The sequence below is a fragment of the Micromesistius poutassou genome, assembly GCF_964030765.1.
Source record: "Micromesistius poutassou genome assembly, chromosome: 4".
NCBI classification, from domain to species: domain Eukaryota; kingdom Metazoa; phylum Chordata; class Actinopteri; order Gadiformes; family Gadidae; genus Micromesistius; species Micromesistius poutassou.
The window spans coordinates 4,186,953-4,193,113 of record NC_140274.1 but is presented as its reverse complement, the minus strand read 5'-3'; positions in this window follow the sequence as shown (position 1 = coordinate 4,193,113).

Sequence of the window (6,161 nt, the reverse complement as noted above, 5' to 3'; positions counted from 1 at the left end):
TGGGTTTTGTGCTAAAGAGAAAATAAGGGTGAGTGTTCAGACTGAACAATGACCATGCCGTGACCCCAAACAGAGCAGTCGTGATGAGATAAGAGTAGTGGCCTGCACAACTGCACATGGATGTTAGGGGCTGTTTATATGATAACACTTAACTTAAAACTTAACACCAACACAGCGCATGCAATGCACTTGGTCTCGGATGGAAACACAAATGCATCTGAAAGCACTGGTCGGTCGAGACAATGCATTCATGGTGAGAGAGAGAGAGGGGGGATTTTCAGGTCTGGGAAGGGAGATACCACGGTGAATAATGAATTACAATACATAACATCGTATCGGTGACAAAGTCTCCAGTGTCTTTCATTTGATGAAAGAAGAACTGCTCCTCTTTTGACAACCGCTGCTGCTGGCAGGACGGATGCAAAGAGCGTTTCATGCGTTTGGGGGAAGAAAGAGTATGCATGGCATTCGTGCAGCACACTGACAGATATCCCTGTGAACTGTTTGTTTTATCCTTCTCTCTATTGGGCCTGCTGCATACTTATGGATCCGTGCTTTAATGTAGGAAGGCATGGATATCTTAAACGATAATGCTGATAGATGACTTATTGTGCGACACTGTTACCATTCTATTTTAGTAAATAATAGAATCACACAGAATCGTTAGCCTAGTTCCACGATACATTAATACAATAGTATATGTGTTGTGTTTGAATAATGAATTTCTGACAAATGTACTTATTGTAAGTCGCTTTGTAAAAAAAATGCGTCTGCTAAATGCCCTAAATGTAAATGTGAATGTATTGCCAAGGGGAACCAGCTGTTTATATATAACACACTATAACTACATCACACCACATCTAAAAGCATAGTATGACAGCAGTAGAGTCAGAGCCATGTTCGATGCGCTGGTGTGAACCTCCCCCACCCCCCCCCCCCCCCCCAGCCGACCCAGCATAACCCCAACAGAACCACTGGGCCGCCCCGCCACTGCGGCCGCGGTCTGGGGGATGATTTATTTTATATTTTTAGCGTGGAGCGGGGAGGAAGGCGAGGAGCCCCTAATGGCCCGTCCCGCCGCGGCCAGCAGGCCCTGGCGCGCTCCAGATCAATGATTGTTTCATTAGATAATCAGTTTGGCTGTTGGTGCGCCGTGTTAGTCGATGCTAAGTTACCCCGTTAGCCCGCGTCTCCGCGGGGCGCCGGAGCAGGGGGCCAGAATCGATCGGAGGCCAGGACTTTGGGTTTTAACTTCTTCTACATACTTTGGACAACTGGAATGGTTCCGGGGAAACGGGAGTGAATCATTTTTCTGTAGACGAGTGTAAAGTAATTGCAAAGACTCCAAATGCCATTTGAATTATGTCTTTAGCCAGCGAGCTCTTAGAAAACAAGAAAATGGATAAACCTTAAGCTCATGAATCATTTAACACAATAGTTGGCCTTTCTGTTTTTAAATGATCTGGAATGCTCACTGGGAGTTCAGATGCATAGTGAAATCTGATCAGATACCTGCACTTTGTAATCTCAGACAAACTGAAATGTGCTTTTAAAAGACGAACATCCATGATAAGCATGCATAACTGTGGTAGCTATTCAAGGTGCCTTACTGTTATTCTAACCTACTTCAGTACACGTTCTCCTCTAAACTAAGGCCCACTTCACAACTTAACGTACTAATACTAATTTGTGTAATAATTTGGTGGTTAACATTGTTGCTGATTGCAGTGATGCTAAACCTATTACCTTTATCATTCTTCCGTTCTAAATATATTCTTAACCTTACGTTATACCTAATACTTTATGTTATATATAATACTTAATATACTTAACCTTTTATAATATGCTGTGAAGATGTCAGAGGATATGTCACGACGCAACAACATGACAGCTCCCATTACATGTTTTAGTCAAACCTGTACTGTGGGACTATGGCATGTTAATTAGTGAGGTCCGTTAACAAGGTCACATTTCACTCATGAATAAATGAAAAAATTCTCTGTTTTGTTGCTCTTTGAGAAGCCTTCTGGGAAACGGAAAGGGAGCATATTAGGAAGTTAGAATGTTAGGTAGAATGCCTCATTGTTTAAACATATGTCCGGCGAGATGTAACGGTGTGAGGAGAGAATGTGACAATGTTAGGACATAATGTTAGAATGTTAGGATAGAATGTTAGAATGTTAGGACAGAATGTGACAATGTTAGGATAGAATGTTACGATTTTAGGACAGAATGTTAGAATGTCAGGACAGATTGTTATGATGTTAGGACAGAATGTTACAATGTCAGGATAGAATGTGACAATGTTAGGACAGAATGTTACAATGTCAGGATAGAATGTTACAATACTTGGACAGAATGTTACAAGAAACGAGGTCTGGTGTTACAACATAAGCCGTACAGTTCCGTCCAGCCATGCCACCATTTGTAATGCTGGATGTTACGCTGGTTGTGAGTTTGTAACTGTGTATGTTGTGTTTTTCCCCAGTGGTTACCTGGATGTTGCATATGCATCAACAGATTTCCATGGCAGGGAGAGAAGGCAGAGAAATTATTCATGAAGACATAGGCCAATCTGCTACAATGCAGACAGCTGTTGGCTGTCTGCATGTTTTTATGCCTCTCTGAAGCCTGAAATGATCTGTTGGTTTGTCAGCTAATCGGCCAGTGCCTGTGGTATCAACACTACCGGATGCCTTCTGCACACTGCTTGGAAATCAACACAACAGCAGAGTTAGTTTCTTCAGTCAGCTCCTTATTTAAAAAATGATATTATTTCCATTGATTATGTTATCCAACGTATTCCAGTTGCGTCATCTGACTTCAAAGGCAATGGTAGATAGTTTTTTCTCTATGTGCCAGTGCTTGAATACACCGTTTGTCAACGGTTCGCTCTGGTGAAGCAGGGTCAGATTATATTACCCTCTTGATGTTGATAGAGAGAGGGAGAGGGAGAGGGAGAGAGAGAGAGAGAGAGAGAGAGAGAGAGAGAGAGAGAGAGAGAGAGAGAGAGAGAGAGAGAGAGAGAGAGAGAGAGTGGGAGAGGGAGATGGAGAGATAAAGATAACCATCAGGAGAATAAACAATGTCTCCATGTATTTCAGGGGTAAAAGGTCACATCTAGAAGATCAGACCAATCATGAACTGACGTTCTGGGCCTCTGCGTAAAATATGTGAAGATGATAATCTGATGATGATAAAATGACTAAATCAACATGTTATTCAGGATAACAATAAGACCAACCCCATGGTGACCAGATGCCTGAAACGAAGAACAGGGATGAAGGTAGTTTGGCGGTCTATATACAAACCAAATATCTGATGATAATATTTCTGAAAAAAACCAAAAGGGGACCTATTTAGATTTAGCCTATTATCATGGTGAATGGAGCGCTACGGTAAAAGATTAGGGCCAAAGCTTCACTACGGTGTGTTTAAAGCTCTGTAGGCTCCTCACAGTGCAAACAGGTCCAGATTGTATTTGCAGCCTATTGTTTGGGGACGTCCGCCTAGCCCAGCCCTAACCGAACCGTACCCCTCTACACATATTCATGTAGTATTTCGGTTTCTTCGTCTTGTGATGCGTAATGCTGAAGTGAAAGCCGAGATGGAATCTAGTGGAGGAACAGGTTTCCAGATACGCAGGATAAAACCAACCACAACATCAATAACAACAACAACAGCAACACAAACCACAACAACAACTTGTCCGCACACTGGCAGGCTGAACAATTCAAACCATTATATCCTGACATCTTATACCGAAATATATATCATACTTTAACATTTTATTTTCTATGAGCTCATAAATGAACACACTTGCCAGACAGCTGGCAAGTGTGGTTTGTCGCTTTTGCATGATCCAACTGAATCCCCAAGGCTCAAATGACAGTCTGTGCTTTGTCCCGTCCCTCTAATTATGCATTTTAATTGTGCATGACGTCATATTGCGATAAAGAGGAATCGCTTTGAATGTAATTTCACACAGTCTTTGCGGGAACATAAGCCCACGCTACAAGTTTAAACAAGCCAATCATACATTTGTAAGGGTTACAAAGTTACAAAGGCATGTTAACGACAACACAAACAGTAGTTCAAACCAGTAGTTAAGATTCTGTGTCCTCACAGCAGTTCACATCCTGCTGTGATGTGAAGTGATGTCTTAGCTTGTTCCCCCATTAGGAACGTTTAAGGTTATATGACATAAATCCATACATTTATCGACGGTAAAATGTCCTTTCACCACCACAAAGCTTAAGACTCCAGTCAAGTTGTGTTTGGGTTTTTGTTGTGATTGAATCAATAAAACACAGTTATAATCTTCCCCCTCATCAACTAAAAGCTGCAACTCTCAATCATACAATTTGTTCAAATCGTATTCTCTCTACTGGGTATGATGGTGTGGTTTTCTCGGCCCATGTGTGCTTGTCATTTATTTTCTCACAATTACAGTTGAAGAGTTTCCAAACGCGAGTAGCTTTGATGATTGCTGTTGTTCTTGAGAAGCATATTCCAAGTGTTCTTGAGGAGCATATTTCAAGTGGCCTATAAATAGTTTGTGGTTTCTTGTTTTTGACTTTCTAGAAACAGATGCAGTGTCTGAATGCCAATGAGATCTGAATTATTCGACAGCAGAGCCAGATGCTGGGCCCTTTTGCCTGCTTTCCCTCGATTGAGGAAGATTCACCTACTAATGCGATCTGTAAGGTGGAAATAATATCGTATTATGGAAAAACAGGGTAACTTGATCCAAGTGTGCTGTGATCAAACGGAAATTGCCACGTGTACAAAACTAATCTTTTGCGATGCATTTTTTCTGGCCGCCAGCCTGACTGCAGAATGCAGAATATTTTCTTCCCCCCAATGCTAGGCGGAACCACAGACATAAATACAGATAACTGAAAACGAATGGACGTACACCAGGATTATTCGCGATAAAACTGAAATGGCTCTATTATTGTACAAATGTTGCGTTGATAACTGCAGTTATGGAATGCATAATCATTAGGAGGCTCCACCATAAACTCCCCAAACCTCGATAAGGGCTCCACCAGTCCGGGATTGCCTCTCATTGTACCACCTGAACCCATTTATCTGGTGGTTGTTAAACCATTGTTTTCCATAACCACTTTGTTTTACCTACAAACACAGATGAACCCAGTGCTCCGAGGCTGCGGACGGAGACTGGAGCATGTTTGATGGGAGATAACAGTGGAGAAAAGGCCCTGCCCTCTCTGTCAACAGGCCATCACACAGATCTGATCAGCCCCAACTACACCCGGAGCCGGCCGACTCAACAGGGCAGAACGGGTGAGGCTGTATGCATTGCATCACACTAAACCCTTCCCTGGGTCTATAGGTCCTGGGGGGCGTCGGGGGGGGGGGGGGGGAGTTGTTTACAGGTACAACCAGCAGCCAGGGAGTTTCTATGTAAAAGGGGACTGGTGAGAGCAGGCTCCAGCCAGGCTGCCATTGTGTGTACAACGGCCCCTGGGTTCTGAATAACAACACGGGGACCATAGCTTCCAGGGCCCACTGGCGGGCTGCAGAGAAAGGAAAGGGAGCACGCCCCCCCTTTACACCACACCTCCAAACAAGTTGGCATTAACATAGCAGTAAATACTGTTTTCAGGCAAATGTCCCCTGGTAGCCCCATGCTGTGCCCATGACAATGTGAGCTCGCAGTATAACCCAGATGGCGCTCGGAGTGGTTGAAATATGACACTTGGGTTTGAATTTTAATGATCCAATCGGAAAGGCCACAGAGTCGTCTCTTAGATTTTTGTCCCTGATGAACATCATGTTAGTCAAACTATTCCCTGCTGCACTGAGGTCGCCATCCTGTTTGAGTAATGTGCGCGAATATCGCATTGACCTAGAAAGGAAAAAAGGTATTTCTATATATACAGATACTTAATTATCCTAAAACCAAAAACACTCATTAATCATTATTAGATCATATCGTTATATTCTGGTGATCGTATATCAGAAGACGGTCCTATTTAGCTAAACAACTGTTTTATTCACCGGGGAAATAAACTGTCTTTGATAGGATTATTCTAATATGGAAATCCATCATGAGCAGCTAAAATATATATAGCTATAATGCTAGTAGCATTATAGCTCCTTACTAACCAACGTCGAGTGAGAACAGAACCAAC